The following is a 19187-nucleotide window of genomic DNA, read 5'->3' on the forward strand; positions in this document are numbered from 1 at the left end:
CTTGCATATGCCTTCTGCATCTTTATTTGTTCAATACTTGCTATTCGCAAACATTTGCTCCATTGCTTAATCTAAGATAAATAGGTTCTACATTGATTGCTTATCCTTGTTGACTCCCTTTGTACCCTGCAGTTGCTTGTTGCTGTTGCATCCTTGATCTCTGGCCAACAGCTATCGTTTGTTTGTGCACAAAGTCATTTTCCAACATCTGTCAGCTATGCAGCCACGGTGTCTCTCCTTTGAGCATTTTGCTTCCGTTTATTCGGAGCCAACAGCCACCTATTCAACATGGCTGCTTTACCCGTGATATATCTTCTACTGCGGCAAGCTTCTGTATGGCTCATCTACCGTGCATTTCTGCGTATATACATTTTACTACTCATCTGGTTACTTATCTTCTGTGTATATATGGTTTCTTTTCACTCATGTATATGCTTACACTTGTTTCTTCAGTTACATCTTCATTCTTTAAGTATTCTTATATAATTTCAGTGCATCATTGTGTCTTCTCCTCATGACATCACTTTGCACCTACCAGATTTCCTTTAAAGCTCTTCGATATTCATCGATGTTCAGTGGTGCCTTCAGATTTCCGGCTACCACTTCAGTCCGAGGGTACATTTGGTATAGTTGTCTGAGTGCATAACATCTCTCATATACTCAATGCGGTATTGGAATGATATCTGGTGTCATGCACAGTGTCTTATTGTTCATCCAGTATGTCAGAGGTGAGGGGGTGGGTTCTAACAATGACTTACACGCCTGCTTCACTACACTTGGGGTACTCACAGGTGCAACAGGGGGGAGGGCATAGGCTCATGGGCCCATAGGCTAAAGGTCAAAGAGGCTGGTCAACGGCAGGTCTTCACCCTTCACAGTTCCGCCTTTCACTGGGATATCCCTGGCTGGGTGCTTCGAGGGAGTTCTGAAGGGATGACACACGCTCATCACCTGTTCGCCTAGTCCATCAGTGGTTAGTGTCTGCTATTGTCCCTGGTTTTGCTGGGACGAGGCAATTTTATTTCCTGATTGATGTTCCTAGAGGAGCCTCTTGTGGCCTTCAGCTGGAGATGGGGCTAATCCAAGATGGCCACAGGAAGTGATGTCACCAATCCAAGGTGGCTGCTGGAAATAAGGTTCTAGACAAAGTGAAGCCACACAGCAGAAGGCATGACACTTTGTCGTCATCTGATCGCCTAGTTCATCAGTGGTTTGTCTCTGCTATTGTCCCATGCATAGAACTCAGTTCCATTGGCATCACCTTTTTCGAATTGTAAAAGCGGCTAGAAGGGGAACAGGATCTTGATACACATCACTCCTCCTCCCCCTCGGCACTTCTCCCCTTCCACATCCCTCCACTTGCGCTATCTGAATGACACCGGGCCTAGTAAGACTGTTGTTTTGCCCTCTCTCTCTTTTCCCCTCCTTGTCTTGTCGCTCCTAGAAACACTTGTGGACCGGCGCATTATAAATGCCATATCATATCGTAAGCTCCCATAGGAACAGTCCTCTTGATATACTTTGTGGTATACACATGTCTCAGACATAGAAATTTGAATGTTGTGCAAGACAACCAGTCTTCCACTGGAGGAAATCCCAGACCTGGGTTGCCAGGGGAGTGAACTGCAGTGCTGCTTGAAGCCAAAAGACTGCTCCGCAATTAAGATATTATACAGAGTCGTACATTCTGTGCTGAGGCCCTGGTTTCCCCAGTGTTGGATTTCAGCTGCAGACCCTTCACGAACAAAGGAGTGCTTGCACAGGTTCCTAATGGCAGAGATGGGACATCAAGACCCTAAAGAGGAGTTTCTTAAACCGTGAAATCCCCCAGAAAGTGAACGTCTGAGGCACAGTGTGTCAAATCTTCTGCAGAGCAAGATTTGATCAGCAGAGAAAGGGTATTTTTTTTAGCTCTGTCAAAGCCTTGCATACAGAGTTGTATCAGAGATCTAACAAGATTGGGTGGGCGGCTGCATAATCGAAATTGGAGAATATATTACCATATTGATACAAAGTTGGGGGCCCTGGAGGGGCAGTACGGATGGATTTCAACTCAAATGGAAGGCATGGATCATTTTAAAACTAGAGTAGCCTTTAGTTTTCTTAATCAAGATGTTGAACTTGAGGTGCTGGAAAATGCGACAAGGGTGTTCCGGTTGAGCATTTGGTGTCCTCTAGGACATTCCAGTGGAAGAGCTAATGGCAAAACAGGAAGGGTCTCTCATGGACCGATTACTGCTATGCAGAGGTTGTCATCTGCGTGCAAAGGGTCCTTCACAAGACACAGGCAGAGGGGCTATAGTGTTTTCAGAGGTTAAGTTTGCAAAGCTATATAAGAGAATTATCGTGTTTACCATTGAATGAAAGGCTGTTCTGTTGGGTCAATGGCTGCTGTCAATATGTGGGGGACTTTAGAATGGAAGCAGTCCCTTTTTTAATGTAAAGCGGGTTCTAAATGATGTCTGCTTATTTGCTGCGGTGGGGGTTTCTTGTCTGTCTACGGTTGGACCATCATGTCTTTTTTGGTTGTTTTTCTTTTCTTCTCTTTAGGTTGCCAGGGCATTTTTTAGTGCTATCCCTGTGTACGCAGAATGAATTGTTTTACTTTCTCGACTCAGTCTGTTTTCATTTGGATGGGTGGGCCATGAAATTATGAATTGAAATCCTTTTGGGGGATCTTGCTTTGGGAGGGAAGCAAGGGGTTCTCTTTCAGGGCCTGCTGTGGGTAAGAGCATTATTGCGAGAATGTAAAGATTGTGCTAAATGCTTCGGGCTTATTGTCTCATGGTGTTGCCTGTCAATCTGTGGGTGGACCGGGAATAATGCTGCATTATTATTTCTGCTTTCAGTCCCCTCCTGAGGTTCTCTTGGATCTTTTGAGCTTTATTTATGAGTTTCTATTACTTTCCAAAAGGGATGATATGGGAATCTATGTGAAATAACTTGGACACTTAAAAAAAAATGTCAAACTTCAATTTATACATAATTCTATCAATTGCAAATGGATCTTCATAAAAAATGTATTGGAAAAACATCATTACCTCTCTTTAATGCTGCCTGCAAATTTCAGTGATATTTACTTTAACATTTTACAAATTTCCCGGATGTTCTTTCTATGAAGCTGAAAAGATTTTGTTCACTTACCAGGCCTTCCAATGGACCAGTACAGTGCATTTTTGGGGAATGTGTCTTACTGCATGATATTAATAATCACTGTCTCTGGAAGGCTGAAACGTGCAGATTCCTATGTCACAGATGGTTCAAGAATCACTTCCAGTATTGGAGGCAAGGTTGAGGGCTTTTATTAAAGATTTTGTGAGTCTTATGGCTGTCCCCCCCTCTCTTGTCTATTGTAGAACCACCACCCCAGCCAAGGTGTCCGTGGCCTAGTTAATAGATACAGACGATTGACCCCCTTAAGTGTTCTAACTTCTGCTAAGTGTGATGACCTAAAGACCAAACGCCTTATCTTACAAGACTCCCTCAGACTTCCTAAGTCTCCTGACAATATCCCACGGTTCGTGTTTTAATGGTAATCTGGATGGTGACTTTTACCTGTTTGATTCAGGCCCCTTCTAACACGCTCACTTTCACTGTTCCCTTTTCTACTCTTACTGCTCAGCCTCACTCCTACCCTTCTTTTGTCCTTTTCATTTTTTCATTCCTAGGTCTTGCCTCTACCCTTTCACCCGTTCACCATTTCTTGCTCTCCTACTCCTTCCACTACAGGTTCTTCTTCCTCCTCGCTACCACTATCCGCTCCTCCTCACTACTACTCCCTCCAAACTACTCAAACACCCTTCTTTCACCTAGTAACATTCACTTCACAACCACTTCTTACACTAAACGTTCTAAACTCTTGCCACACAAACACGCACACTCACACTGCAGTCCACCCTCACTCTTTAGCCAATACCTCACTTGATCCACAATTCACCTCCACATTCCGCCACACATTTCTCCCTCCTGCTGGTTTCTTGGTTGTCTTCCGCCTCTCATCCTCCCTCCTCTTGCCCTCTTTGCCAGGATTGGATCTTTCCTTAGCCAATTTGGCCCATTCGAGGGGATTGGGTCCTCCGACGTATTCCATATCTATGACCGTAATCACCGCACCTGTGCTGCGGTGATTACTGTCATAGATATGGAATACGTCGTCGGACCATCCCATCGAAAGAACATTACCAGGTAAGAGAGTAACTTGTTCGTCTTCCCCACCAGCGTTTGTGTAAACAGAAAAGGCATAGGTTGCGGGCTAAGCACCACCCACATATTCCACGTGGGCTTGACACCTACTGTCGAGGGAAGCACAGGAAAGTATGTGTTCATGTTCAATGACCCTATTCCGAGGTTTTCCAAGTTAATTTCTTTAGGGGAGGTGAGTCTTTCGCCCCGTTTGGTCGCTGGTAGTCTACGGGGCCTCTTGTTGCATGGGCTTGCCTCTACTGCTCAGAGTTCCTCTGCTCTGCCACCTATGGATGCGGCTTCCTCTCTCCCTGTTGTGGAGCACTGATGCTTCCAGTGTCTGTAGAAGCGCCTCTGCTTGCTTCTTGCAGACGGCTCTATCTCTGGCCGATCATTGCAGTGGTCTGGTGATGACTCTGATCCCTCTCGTGTGTTTCTGGTTGATGGGGGTTCTTGTTTTTGGGTGCTGGAAATCTGAAAGCAATGTAAAGACACTGTCCAGTATCTCACTTTGGAGCTACGATTGGAGACAAAAGTAGTCTACATAGAAAAATGCTGACACAATGTGGGACAGGAACTGGGGTCCGCTGAACTGCCACAGTCCAAGTCAGGGATAGGACTGGCTTTGTCACACCTATTCCAAAGCTTCCAGTAGAGCAACACTGTGTACTATGGGGAATGCAGTTCTAAAAAGTGCATATTGATGATCCTGGGCATAATGATGAAAATAATATATTCCGCTTCCAGGTTTTCCATTTGAACAGCATGTTGCATTATACGGGTTGTGGTGATAGAAACTATATATATGGTTCCATGTCTTGCAGTAGATGACATTGTGTTCTCTTTAGCATGACAATTAACCTGGATTGAGGTTGCTTCTTGGGTTGAATTAACTTGCCATTTTTGTCATAAACTACCACACTAATGTATGCTCTGCTGACACAAACACTAACACATAAACATATTAATCCTAATATTCACTTTGCCTCACTTAGACCTATTCTCCATGCTCCTGGTTCTGTTACGGAGGATGTTTAATTGTTTGGAAAACTGACCCCTGCAGCCCCCCTAGTCTCTACCTATGTGCCACCCGCTCTCACTCATGTACGGTGGACTTAGATTCTTGATTGAGTCCGCTTCTGCGTCAAAGACAGGAGGGGAAGGCCAGCCGTCAGCGGAACATTGTTTAGATTGTCCTTTTGCCTTCTCACCATACTCTTTCATGGAAGGATATATACAGAGCAACCAATTAAAAATTCTTCTGCAATCATGTGATTGTTGTTTGTCATGCCATATCCTGTTTCTGAATCTGTTTATTTGCTTGTTGTTTTAAAAAATATAATAGCCGTGTAGGGTTAGTGGCCTTCTTGCTGAATTGTGAACCAATATATCAGGGCTTTTCACTCTTAACCGTGCCACCTGACTCGCTTGACGCCATCCGCCCCTCTGCTCCCCGCCACCCTGTGCAGCTGTACCCCTCCTCTGTGCCTCTCCTCTGTGCCTCTCTGTATTCTACCCCCCCCCGCTTTATATCTGTTCTGTTACCTCTGCAAAGCTCTGTTATGCACCTGTACTGTTGTAAAGCGCTCCGTTGTGTATCTGTATTGTTGTATATGCCATAAAGCGATCTGTGGCTTCTCGAGGCTAGATCTGCGCTCAATAAATTCCATAATAATAACCTTAAGGTGCGCATCATGCCCCGCACTGCGTACCTGTTAGCTTGTTCAGTATGGTGTGTCCAGTCTCTAGGCTGATGTGGTTTTGAAAGCAGGGGTATTCAGGGTGAGATACATGAGGCCAGTCTTGGTCCTCCCCCTGAACATCCAGCTCCCTGGCCACAAGATGGCTAGTCTGGATTAATGTGGTGTAAGGGCAAGCAGTGCAAGTACTGGCCAGGGAGTGCACGTACTGGCCAGGGGGTCAGAAAAGGGCTAACCAGATGAAATCCCAGATCCAGTTCACAACAGAGGACTGGAGTGATGGTCTAGGGAGGAGAGGCTCTTGAAGGTGTGCAGGGCAGGCCTTGGATCCCGCAGGTGAAAAGGAGGAAGTGGCTGTAACCAGGAGGCAGGATGCAGGACTGAGGAGAGACCAAAAAGACTGGGAAAAACAAACTAGGATGGAGGAGGCAAGATTAAGACGATGCAAAAACAAGGGGGGTTCTGGGAGTTTCTCTACTAACGGCCTATATCCCGGGTTAGAGTCATACCGGAGTCTTTATCTCACCACACTTTCACAGAAGAGAAATGTCCACTACATATCAGTCTTTGTCCTGCCCAAGGGCAGTCCAGCACCAAAATGCCTGGCAATTCTCTTCTGAACATGAGTACCAACAGCAACCCCACACACATGTTCCGGCCTGTTTGGGCCTCATCAGTGAGGTGGAGCTGTGCCTCTCTATGACCATGCTAAACAGGCAACAAAAGCTTTTAGACACCAGCGTACCTTGCCTGCGTCACATGATGCTGGCACCAGAATGAGCATGCTGTACCGCAGAATATGCAGCCACAAGGACAGACTGCAGTGGTACGCACATGCGGAATGGAGGATCTGCTACTCCGGGGACCTGCGCACGACAACGATTATAGTGCTGCCCGAGACCCACTCACTGCTACTGTGGGAATCAATCTCCTAACAGTGTTGCCTGATTGCCGACCCCTGCTCCAGATAAGATTATTTGAAATGGGAGCATTTTTATCCCCCATTTTTCAGAGTTTGGAGTACAAAAACATTTTAGGGAGTAAAAAAAGTCAATCCTTTTATCAGTGGGGAATGGGAGTACTTAACAATATTCATGCACCTTAAAAGACACAATATTACGCAATATTTCAGATGAGGCTGTAATCCTAGTTTCTAATGGATTGTGTCCTCCCACGTATTCCTCCTTTTATGATATTATATCTCGTCAGCTTTTGCATTTACCGTTTTACAACAATACAAACTAGCCTGAACTGCAGGCTTTGTAACTAGCGCCATTGTCCATTCCCCTCCACCCCCGTACCCGCTGCCCTCGACCCCCCCCCATGTCGTATTTATTTGACAACTTTTGTTCCCCTTAAATGATATGTTGGTATTGGCACTCAGACCACACAGTTTCCAGTTTGTGTTGGATTTGGCGAGGTTGTGGGGGAGTCGGTGCTGGAGAGCAGATATGACACGTAAGGGCCCCATATGTCTGGAGGCCTCGCGTGCAATGGCAATGTTATTATGAATTCCGCTTCCACTTCCTGGCAGTAAAGGATGTCCTTCCTCCAGTTTGTTGGTGTAGGTGCGGGGCCTCGTCCCCAAGCCATAGTTACTCTCCTTTGTGCCAGTACCAGAAGTATGTTTGCCAGTTTCCTCGTCAGTGGTGCTAGGGTTTTTGTCATCCCTAGTAATGCTATGATTGGGTTGGATCTTATCTCTTCGCCTATTATTGCTTTGGTTTCGCGGAGCACTTCTGTCCAAAATTTGACCACCGCTGAGCAACACCAAGCGAGGTGCATAAAGTCAGCTGCCGGTGCGCCGCATCTGTCACATGTAGAGTTCAGCTCTGGGATAGTGCTTATTCCTTTTTAGGGGCATGTAGTAGGTTTGGTGTAGAAAGTTTAAGTGGATTTTCTTGAATCGTGAGTTCAATGCCACTTTTTATGTCTGTCATAATATGTAGTCCCATTCTTCATCTGGGATAGGCATTTGTAGCGATTTCTCCCACCTTTCTTTTGTCCTTGGGCTCATTGGTGATTTGTCTGCTAGAAGAGTTCTCTATTTTGATGCTACCAGTTTACCTTCTCCCTGTGCTTGTATCACTCCATGCAGCAACTGCCAAGTTGGTGGTTCTTTCGGGAACGAGGGGATGAGTCCCTACACGGCAAATCGTAACCTAAAGTATATGAATATATCAAGGGAGGTGGTGCTGCCTTTCTCTTTCGCCTGTTGGGGCGTTATGAAGGTTCCTTGATCGAAGACGTCGCCTAGCATACTAATCTTGCATTTGTCTGCCCAGTTAAGGAATACTTTTTCAGCAGTGAGGGGTATCCCTGGGATAAATTTGATGGGCAGGAGAGGCGAGTATCTGTTCTGTACGTTGTACTTATGGGCCATTTTCCTCCAAATGGTATATGTGTAATGTACTATATTCAGTGTTGTGTATGCTACCGCCTGTTTGCTGATAATCACTGCTCTCAGCAGGTTTGGTGAGGCAAGGGCTCGTTCGACCTGCACATGTGGTTTTATGAACTGAGTTGAGTACCAATGACTGAGATATTGAGCTTGGGCTGCCCAGTAGTATTTTTCTATATCGGGAAGTGCCAGGCCACCTTTAGTCACTGGAAGTGTGAGTGATGAGTATGCCACCCTCACTGCTTTGCCCGCCCAGACTAGGTCCAGCACCAGGCTCCTCACAGTCCCCAGGAAGCGCCAAGAGAGTAGGATGGGAATGTTTGAAAACAAGTATAGGAGTTTAGGGAGAATTACCATTTTCACTAGGGACACCCTCCCCCATGGGGTAAGTGGGAGTGTTTTCCACCTGTTTACCTTCTCACGTAGTGCTTTGAGTACACTTTCGTAGTTGTCCCTGAATATTTCATGGTGATTCAGGGACATCTGGATCCCCAGGTGCCGGACGTGGGCGTATTCCCATTTAAACTTATAGCCGTCCGCAAATGATCTGGTGTTGGCGTTTAAAGGGAACACAATAGACTTGGAATGATTGATTTTTAGCCCTGACACCGTCCCAAACTTTATTACTTCTCGCATGATGGGATTAAGGTTTTCGCTTGGGTTTTGTACGTAGAGGACGATATCGTCAGCATATAAGGATATTACCATTTTGTGGGGACCGATATTTAGACCTCTTTATATTTATCGTGCACGGAGGCTGGCTGCTTACTAATGCAAAGATCAGGGCGGATAGTGAGCATCCCTGTCTAGTGCCGCGTTGGAGGTGTATATATGCAGATTTTGTTGACCCTAGTGTGATCGCCGATTGGGGTTGGTTATAGAGGAGGGAGACCAGTTTAATATATTTTTTCCCAAGCCCATGTTGTTGCAGTACTGCGAACATGAAGGGCCACTCGACAGAATCGAAGGCCTTTTCGGCATCTAACATCACCGCTATCGCCTGCTGATCGGGGTCTAGAGCAGCTATCGCCCTGAACATTCTTTGTATCCCGAACGTGGTATTGCGTCCGGGTACGAAGCCCGCCTGGTCTGCGAGTATTAGTGCCGGCATTAGTGGGAGTAATCTGTTCGCCAGAATTTTTGCCAGGATTTTGTTATTGAGGTTAATTGAGGAGATTGGGTGATAGGATTTGCATTCCTCGGGGGGGGGGGTTGTTATCTTTTTTATGCAGGAGAATTATGTTAGCTTCTCTGAGAGTTTGGGGGAGAATGCCTGACTCACTTGCTGCCTCATAGACTTTTAAAATGAGGGGGGCTTTGATGTGGGCAAAAAATTTGTAGACTTCACCGGTCAACCCATCGGGACAGGGGGCTTTGGAAGAGGGTAAGCTCTTTGTTGCTTCTTGGATCTCCTCAAGTGATATGGGGTAATTTAGGGGTTCACAGAGTTCTCGCTCTGTCCAATATATCTTGGTGTTGCTGAGATATCTAAAGATCACCTCTGTGTCTGGCGGATGATTGTCGCTATACAACTCTTGATAGAACACTCAGAACACCTCGACAATTTCAGCTTCTTTGCACACTAGATCTCCTTGTGGGGGATCGGATTCTTTCTACTTTGGTAGGCTTTCTATCCGCTGCAATCAGTCTGGCGAGAAGCGCTCCCGGTTTCTGGCCCTCACCATATTGCCTAATCCTGTGTCTGTGTCCCAGGAATTTTAGTTCACGCTCTGCTAGAGTCCTGAAGTTGAGAAGTTCTTTCTTCAGCTCTGCTTGGGTGAGGGTGTCGTTAGTCGTATGTTGCTGGTTTTCTAGGATTTTCAGACGATTTTCGCTAGTGGTTAGTTCGTGGCAAATTAATTTTAAGATACCGTTTTCTTTCGGTATGCACACCCCCTAATGAAACATTTGGGTGATTCCCACAGCGTACCTGCGGAGTCAACTGTACCGTGGTTGATTTCGAGATAGGTATCGATTTCTTCTCGTAGCTCTATTGCGAACACTTGGTCAGCGAGTGCTCCCGGCTTGAAGCGCCAGAATGGCGGCTTCGATCTGGCATTTGATGGAATGCATTTGAGTATTACAGTGGCGTGATCAGAGAAGGTTTTGGGGAGTATTTGGCAAGGCCCCCATTGCCACTTGCTGTGGGATGAGACCAGCAGATAGTCAATGCGCGAGCTCGAGTTGTGGGTGCTGGAGTGGTATGTATAGTCTCTGTTTTCCCAGTTCTGGTGTCTCCAGATATCTATTAGGTCAACTGCTTTGCAGATTTCTTGCACTTGTAGGCTGGGTTTGGATGGGTTCACAGATGTTGACTGCGTTCTATCTTTCAGTGGACCGAGGTGCGTATTCAGATCAACTCCCCAGATTATGGTTGTTTTGCCCATTTGTGCCAGCCGAGATTGCACCCAGTCAAAGTTGTTTGCTCCATCTGTGTTGGGGGCATAGAAGTTGACAAACTATTTCCTCTCCTGCCACTGCCCCCTGTACCAGGAGGGATCTCCCCTCCTCGTCCTTTTCTGTTTTGATCAGGCGGAAGCTTAGTGATGTAGACACTCCCCTGGTGTAGGATTAGTATGATGAGAAATATCGATGACAGCCCCAGTTTCGGGCCGACTGGTGTTCGTTGTGGGGGAGATGTGTTTCCTGGATCGTTGCCACCTCTGTCTTGTGGCGTTTTAGGAGTTGCAGGATCTTCCTTGTCTTGGCCAGGTGGTTGCCTCCTCTAGTATTCCATGATGCTACCTTGAATTGTCACAATGTTTTATTTGGTGCCCACAGGGAGGGGTGGTTGCTGGTGTCTCTTGATGCTTGCTTCTTTGGCTGTTGTGACATCGTTGTGTGAGGCCTTCTTCGGATCTCAGGTGGTGTGGAGAGTTCTTAGGGGCCGAGGGGCAAAGGCGGCGATTGGGCAACGACAAGTGGCGCGTGTTTTGAAAGGGAACAACAAAACTCTTTCTATTACACGAACAACCCCCAACTTGTCCGTTGGGTAACCCTCCCAACTTGAACTAGAAGCATGCAGTGCATGAGGCGCAGGTGTCCTCCCAAGAGTTGGGCTCCCAGTTCCCGGATGCTGATATTGCCCTGACGGCAAGTTTCAATTTAGGTGCATGCAGGTGCTTCATTTATTCTTCTTCAAGTAGGGATTCTTCCCGCTCTTTCTCTTCTTGATGGTCCGGAGCTTTGGTTGGCTGGTTTGCATCCCTGTCTGTCTAGGAACAGTGTGGCTTCGTTGGGGGTATTGAAGAACTGTATTCCCCCATCATATTGAATGCTAGTTTCGCCGGGAAGAGCATCGAGTAGGGGATTTGGTTATCGCGAAGTCTATGCTTGACATAGGTAAATGACTTCCGCTGGACTTGGACTGTTGGGGAGAAGTCAGGATAGAACCAAATGTCATCGTCATCGTACTGAAGTTTACCTTTCTCCCTTGCCATCCTAAAGATTGTGTCTCTGTCCTTATAACTTAATAGCTTGGCAACGATTGATCGGGGTGGTGCGCCCGGGATGGATCTGTTGGACGGGATCCTGTGGACCCTCTCTGCTACGAACAATTGGGACAGTGCAGTGGGTCCAAACAGTTTGGTGCATATTTTTTCAATATGTTCCTCCATTTTAGTTTGTAGCTGTTGTTCTCTAATGCCAATCACCCTTATGTTGTTCCGTCTGGAGCGTCCTTCCAGGTCCTCATTTTTAGCTAAGACTGTTTTCATTTGACCCTCTAGTGTGGCGACTCTCGTGGTAAGTGAAGAGACTCCATCGTCGAGATCTGAGACCCTTTGTTCAACACTATCCAATCTGTCGCTGTGTTTGTCAAGACGGTGTTGGAGCAGGTCTACTTTGGATGATAGCGTATCTATCTTGCTGTCCAGACCGCCTATTCCGGCTTTCAAGTCCATTAGTATTTCTCGGATGTCTGGTTGTTGAGGTTTCTCTTCTTCTGGGAGGTTTGATGGGGACTCTGGGCGGCTCTCTGATCTGGAGGCCTTGGGTGCAGGGCCTGCATCAAAATTGAGTTTTCTCTGGGACTTGTCTGTTTTCCCCATGGTGGCCCAGGCAGGGGAAATGTCTCTCGATTTTCTTTAGGGACCGAGCTGTTTGGGAGTGCAGCCGAGATCTCTGATTTGGACAGTTTGCTGTTCTTAGGAGGTCTAAGTGGTCGTTTTTCATTGTTTGTCGAAGGGTCTGTTGTTTTTCCCACTTGCAAGTGCGTAGCAGGACGTTACCCGCCTGTTGCCTATTGGCGCCCAGCAGGGGAGTTGCTAGGTCTGGAAAAGACCCGGGGCTATGCTGATGTCAGAACTGTTGGGACTGGGGGCTAGCTAGTCTTTTGGCTGTAGCTCCTGAGATTCTATCCGGGGCTACAACCAAAAGATCAGGGGCTATAGCCCTCTTAGCCACCCCCTAGCAACGCCCCTGGCGCCCAGCTGGGTTGGTGCAGCGCGGGGAGGCCGCGGTGGGCCTTGTGCTTGAGGCTGATGTTAGTCGTCCCCTCTCTTATTAGGATCCAGCGCTGGGGGTCTTGGCGCCATTCACGGAGGATTATAGCGCGTGTGTTTTGGATTTATAGATCCGTATTCGGTAGGTGTATCGCTTGTACGACCTTGGAGGTGGGGGACGCTCGCCTCTGGAGAGGGTGCGCTCAGAATCAAGGGTCCAATAACATTAGAGTACTACCCTCCAAGAGAGCACTTCTGGCGATGTTGAGAGGTGACCTGTGCTCATGAGACTTTTATCAAGTGACGCGTTGTCAGGTACCGTTTGCCAGTGTCATTTGTTCCTGCTCCCCGCCTCAATTTGTGTCCAATCCGCCCCCCGGGCTGTGCTGTGCCTCCGCACTCTCACCTCTTATCCTGTATCTGGCATCCGCTTCGGTTTCGTGTTGTCTCGGCGATGGGGCGGGCCGCTCCGTTTCCTCCGCCGGGGCACGAGGGTGACCCTGCCGCCGCCTCTGCTACGTCCCCACACTGTACCGCGTATCAGGTCGTATGCGGCCGGATGCGGGAAGTGCGCGCGGCTCCGGCCACCATCAGTGCGGGCCGCGGTTCGCAGGGGCTCGTCCTCCACTGACTGTGGCGGCCGGCTTCGCCCTCGGGCTCCTCCTTGTCCTCGGCCGCTGTCTCTTGCGTGTCTCAGCGTAACAGCTGTTGCCTCTCACACGGCATAGTCTGGCTCTCAGGGTCTGTGTGGATCCGTTTGGTGAGGCCTACACCATGGTGCGATTGTGATGGGGGAAGCTCTGTTTTTCAACGTTTTTTCGACAGAAGGGTCACACTTGAGTGGTTTAACCGTTGTGCCTGCATAAATTGGATATTGCACGTCAGGGATGCCGCGATTAAACAGGATTCATTCGGGTGAGCGTCGGGAGCTCACAGGACGCCGCCATCTTGGATGGGCCTCTAGCGCCCCATACAAAGTGGGACATCAGGAATGCAGGTTTTTTTCAGGATGCTGCGATTTCCTTAAGACTGCACAATGCGGGAACTCAGGAATGATCGGATTTCGGATGATGATCAATAATGAATTGGATATCTGTAAGGCTAAGGGACTGCATTCATTTGGACATTCTGTTCAAGGTTTTTAATCACCCACACTGGTTAGAACATTGCTTGGTGCTAGGAGTGTGGGCTCATTGGCAGACATGTATGCATCACCCTTCTTACGGGGTCACTACATCCATAGATCTGAAGTTTACATTTTGATACTTACCCTATACTCACCAGATGCCACACATGGAATTATAAGTAATCAACACTAAACCAATTCACATAGATAATTGCATATAGTAACCATGAAAGAATGGGGTGCATTACATACCCATTGCCATAGCATTTTTGCAAGAATTAAGCGTGTGATAGAAGTGAATAACTATGGCATATTGCTCTTGTCTGTTCTTCCTGCTACTGTACCCTCTTTCACTTGTGGCTTGATTGTGGGTATGTAACCTTTTTGTTTTGCTCACCAACATTTCGTTTTTTACAATTTTGTTATCTAACAAATGTGCAATTCTTTTATGTTTCTATTGTGCGTTTACAACAATCTGTATATACATGTTTACATCATTTGTAACACATGTTCATGATTCTACGGTTACTGTATCTGCTTTGAGGACGACTTGGGTCGAAACGAGTGTCGGCTGATCTTTGGGAATACATCATTTACAGATGACGATTTAACACGACTGATTAGTCTTTATAACATTAATTTAGCAAAACTATTATTTCCGAGGTGCTATTCGCCAGTACCAATCTATCCTTTGATTCACTTGTCTGAGGCCTTTATGGGCAGGCCTCGTGGAATTGGTGACAGAGCTTGCTGCTCAATTGACTTCAAGTGGTCATAGCGCAATCTCAAGTGGTTGTACCGATACACTTGTTTACTTTGGTATCGCACTGAAGGTATGACAGCACCATTGAGAGGCAAATGTTTCACCGGTAGAAGTGGAAAAGACTCATCTTTAGATACTACTTCCTTAAGCAGGGAGCACGACCATGCGTCTGCCCGTCTATTTGACAGATCCGGGATATACGCAATGGTAAAGTCATATTGTGCAAAAATAAAGCCCCATTGCGCTTTTTGACTGTTCATGCAGTACAAGAACTGATGAAGTTGCAAATTATGTTAGTCTGTATGGATTTAAGTGGGAAAAGGTCCACCTTGCAAATGATGTTGCTGACACTTCAAAAGCCTAATTGATGGCTATTAGTTCTTTCTCGATGGTGGCATAGTGTTGCACACAGGTTGTTTGTTTCTGAGAAGAATAGGTGATCGGAGTTCCATGGCCGTGGCCAGATTATTTTGCAGCAGGACCACTACGATTGCCACATCGGAAGCATCAATCCATAGGACGCATGCTCTGGCTTCATTGTTCTATTGTAATCTAGGCACCACCCTAAAGACTTTCTTGAGTGTCTCAATTGCCTTCTCTGCGATATCGTCCCAGACTAACTTCTGACAGAAGTACAATAAACTGGTAATGTCTACAAACCAGGTGAGCAGAGCAATCTAAATAGATGTGGCTTGCACCGCAGAAGAGAAAGCACAGCAGAAGAGAAAAATGTTCTACTTCGGCCACCTGACATTGAATTCACTGAGACAGGTGCATAATGGCTGCTCTAAAACACTGTTAATATGTTTCATGAAGCCAAACATTTCACAGATTTGCCATTGGCAGGTATCGCCCAATTAAGTGTGATCTGTAACTTTCTGGGAACCATCTGAATTCCTTTATCGCTGATTATGTATCTGTTATGCTCCATAGCTACCAATGACTGGGAACAAAAGACTAGCCTGCAACCATGGTAAGACTGCACGGCCATGTTGCTGTGTGATTGGGATGCCTGGGAAGAAATATTGCTGTCATATCTCTCCAAAGAGGAGACATCCATCACAGTATCCTAGGAACTCCATTCTGGCTTGATGGAAGGCACACGTCTTTGTTTTGGCATACACATGATGTTTGCTGGGCATAAGACTTCCTGGATATGTCCTTGATGTTGTTCTTTTAGATGGGGCGGAAATTAACATATCCTCGATTTGGACCCAAACTGAGATCCACAAGGTCCTAGAACACGTAATCCATAAATCTTGGAAATAGTGGTTGACTTGCTTAGCACAAAGGGCATAACCCAGTACTCATAAGGCCCCAAGAATTTTGAATGCAGTTTTCCATTCATCTTCCTTTCTTATCTGGATGAGGTGATTATGCTCTGCAGAGATAGTTTGGAAAACAAACTTGATGTCTGTTTGAAGCCCAAATGGTTGGAATACTAGAACAGCGCTTGCGTATGCAGCCTTTGAGGCTCCAGTAGTCCATGCACTGTCTGACTGTGCCTTCCTTGTTCTGCACTGAAAACGGTGGAGCCTGTGAATCAGTGTTGGATGGGACAATTTATTCTTTCTGTTCACTCTTTTGTTTACTTTTCACCACAGTTTCTGGGATTCATACGGGGACGAGGTATGAATCCATCCTGTCAGACTCTGCTTACCTGGAAGAACGTCTATTTCACAGTCAAAAGGCCAATGTGGTGGTAGCGGAATATCATCTGGTTCCGAAAACAACCCTTGAAAGGTGTAATATTTCTCTGGCACTCCTCGTAAGGAACACAGTTGGTGGACCTGTTCTGTGCTTGGTACCTGGGGTTCCTCTGCTATACACTGGATGGGGCCATAGCAAACCTGAATACAATGATCGGGCTGACTATAAGCGTTTATGGCCTCCAATTTATATAAGGATTGTGGCAAATCAACCGAGGTTGCCGCAATACGATTGGATAGGAAGGAGATCTGATGTCAAAACAGATGGTTCTCTGGTGCAGATGTTTGGAGAGCTGCAAAGGTGTATTCTGCTCATCAGCCCTGAGGCTAAATTTGTCCCATCAGTGACATCCATTGGGTGGAGGATGTTTTCCTTCTACTGGGAGTCACATTTCGTGACCAAATCCAGCATCTATGTAGTTTTCAGAGGCTCCTAGGTTCAGGAGGGCTGTGGTTGTTTGGGGTGTCCTGTCACCACAGATAATGTGGACTTTCATTATCAACGGAGACAATAATGCCAGTTTCTGAGCTGCATGGGTAGGGAGAATGGCTTTTTCTTGTGGGCTTGTTGCCTTCCTCCGTTCGGGCCAGAAGCCAATCGGTTTGCTGAGGGTTTGGAAGGGCACAGTGACACAAGCCCAAAATGTCTTGATCCCCCACAAAACAGGCAAAGGCAATTGGCCTATCATCACTTTTTTTCCGTATCTGAAAAGACTCCATGTGTATCTAAAAAGAGTCCATGCAGTTCCCCCAATTGCATCGTTGCATGTACTGCTTCTGTTGATGGTTCAGGGATCTGCACACGGGTCCTGAAATGAGCTAAAGATGGCTTGGAATGTCTTTTTTCACCTCTGCTTTAGCGACATGTAGCGCTCCCTTGTTTTCTTCATGAGATCACTGCGCTTGACAAATCCAGGCCTTATGCTCCAGAAATGCGCCAAGAACTCCCTCACGCACCACAAGATCTGTGTAAATCATCAAATTAAGCAATGTTGATACATTATACATAAAAAGTTAATAAAATCATATTTTTTTGCATTTTCCTGATTATAATATTTCTGCCTTTCAACCGTGAATGAGACATGCAGAATAAAATGAAGACTAATTAACAGGTGCAGGTGGGTCCCCTTCTTTGCCTCAGCACAGGAAAAAAACATTAAACCATTTAAATAAATAGAAATGAGCAACATCAGGCCCAAGGGTGTCCATTGCCTTGTAACACTTAACATAAATAAAAAAAATGAACGCGCTAACGACCTGTAAATATTGAATTTTGTTTCTAATTAGCGGAGGCATATATTGAAGGAAAAAACAGATTTCAGGCTCCACTTTTTGTGTAGAAAACTTTAATTTCAGTTACCTTTGCAAACTTGGTAAAGTGCATCATGCAAAGCAGACGACAGCATCATCTATGTAAAAAAAAATGACTTGGTGCAAACAGGGTGTGTCGATAAAGTAGCTTAAATTACTTACATCAGAATTTGTTCTGGAACCTCACCAAGGGCACAAAGGCAAGCTCTTCAGATTGTATACTGAAACTGATTAACCACCTTCAGCTAATTAATTAGAAGGCCCGAGACCAGGAAAAGGACCAACAAACAGAAGGCCCGAAATGGGAGAAATCCCCACCGAAAGCCATCAGACCAAACTGCCATAACGCGAAACTTAAAAATACCAAAACCCTTCAACTTGTCTCTGCAGAATGTATCGCCTCTGTTCTTGTCTCATCCCCTATACGTTTCAACACCATTGATGCTGTCTTTATCAGCACGTGATGCTTACATCAGTATACCTTCTCCCCCACATGACACTTTTTGCAGTTTTCCCCTTTATCCCTTTTCCCTGTTATCTCGTTTTCTTTCTGATTGCAACAGTAAAAGCTTTCTATGTCCTTCATGTACGGAAATGGTGACATACAATTTTCTATCACCTCCTTTTCCCAAATACACATTACGTTGAACATCTTGTTTGGAACCATGCATTCTTCTCACGCAAATGGTCTCTCCTTCAAGATTCAACTCTGTGCTGCATTAATGGTACCAGAAGTTAGGCCGCAGGAGTTTGACTGCCAGATTGTTTTAGCCTTAGCGTGTTTCATAATTTGTGTGCACCAATGCACTTCAGGAATAATTTTGTTTGTTCAACCCAAGCATACTGCTTGCATCCTAAATCCCATTCACAGCCTCACACATACAAACTCAAATTAGAAAATAGTTCTCGTCTTAGTGTAAACACACCTGCGTCGGAGGACCCATGTTGGTACTCTATTCAACACACATGAACTCATTTATTTACAACTCACTTGATGCGCCTGCAGTGAAGAATATTTTTAAATATAATTCTCCAAAAGGCTCTGCCTGGCTCTGGTCGATACATATAATCTGGTCAGTCGGAGATTGAAGACTCTGGTTTGGTACATTCACAAATTCGCCCTTGTACTGGTTTCTCCAACCTGGATAAACCATGTTATTTGTGTGATCTCCGCAAATTGAAATTCAGTGGCAGGTGACGAACCTTGCAGATATATGACAACATCTTTGTCTTTCAGCAAGGCCAACAAGATGTCCAGAAAAGTCTTCTCGAATTCTGCAAAGTTCTCCAAGGGAGGGCTGTTTGCCAAAATTTAAGGCAAGGCGCAGGCTAGGGCACTTCAGTCAAAGTTCTTAATATATACTCCATCATTGCTGTGTGCAAAGTGAGCAGGACAGAACAGAGACTGTATTTTGCAAATGGTTGAATAATTACGACAATGTCCGCAAATCTCTTTCTTACTTTACTGAGGGGTTCCTAAAGAGATCAGGGCTAAGGTAAATTCAGTCAGGGAAGTGAGAGTATCCTGTTTTATCTTTTCTTAAAAAACTGCT

At 46.0% G+C, this 19187-nt stretch overlaps 1 protein-coding gene across 1 annotated transcript in view; it reads left to right on the plus strand.

Moving 5' to 3' along the window:
• SPAG1 (sperm associated antigen 1) overlaps positions 1–19187 on the plus strand; it is a 1725603-nt gene that overhangs the window by 662920 nt on the left and 1043496 nt on the right. The gene's annotated exons all lie outside the window — the stretch shown is intronic.

The sequence above is a fragment of the Ambystoma mexicanum genome, chromosome 5q (genome assembly GCF_040938575.1).
Source record: "Ambystoma mexicanum isolate Mex_15411 chromosome 5q, UKY_AmexF1_1, whole genome shotgun sequence".
NCBI lineage: Eukaryota > Metazoa > Chordata > Amphibia > Caudata > Ambystomatidae > Ambystoma > Ambystoma mexicanum.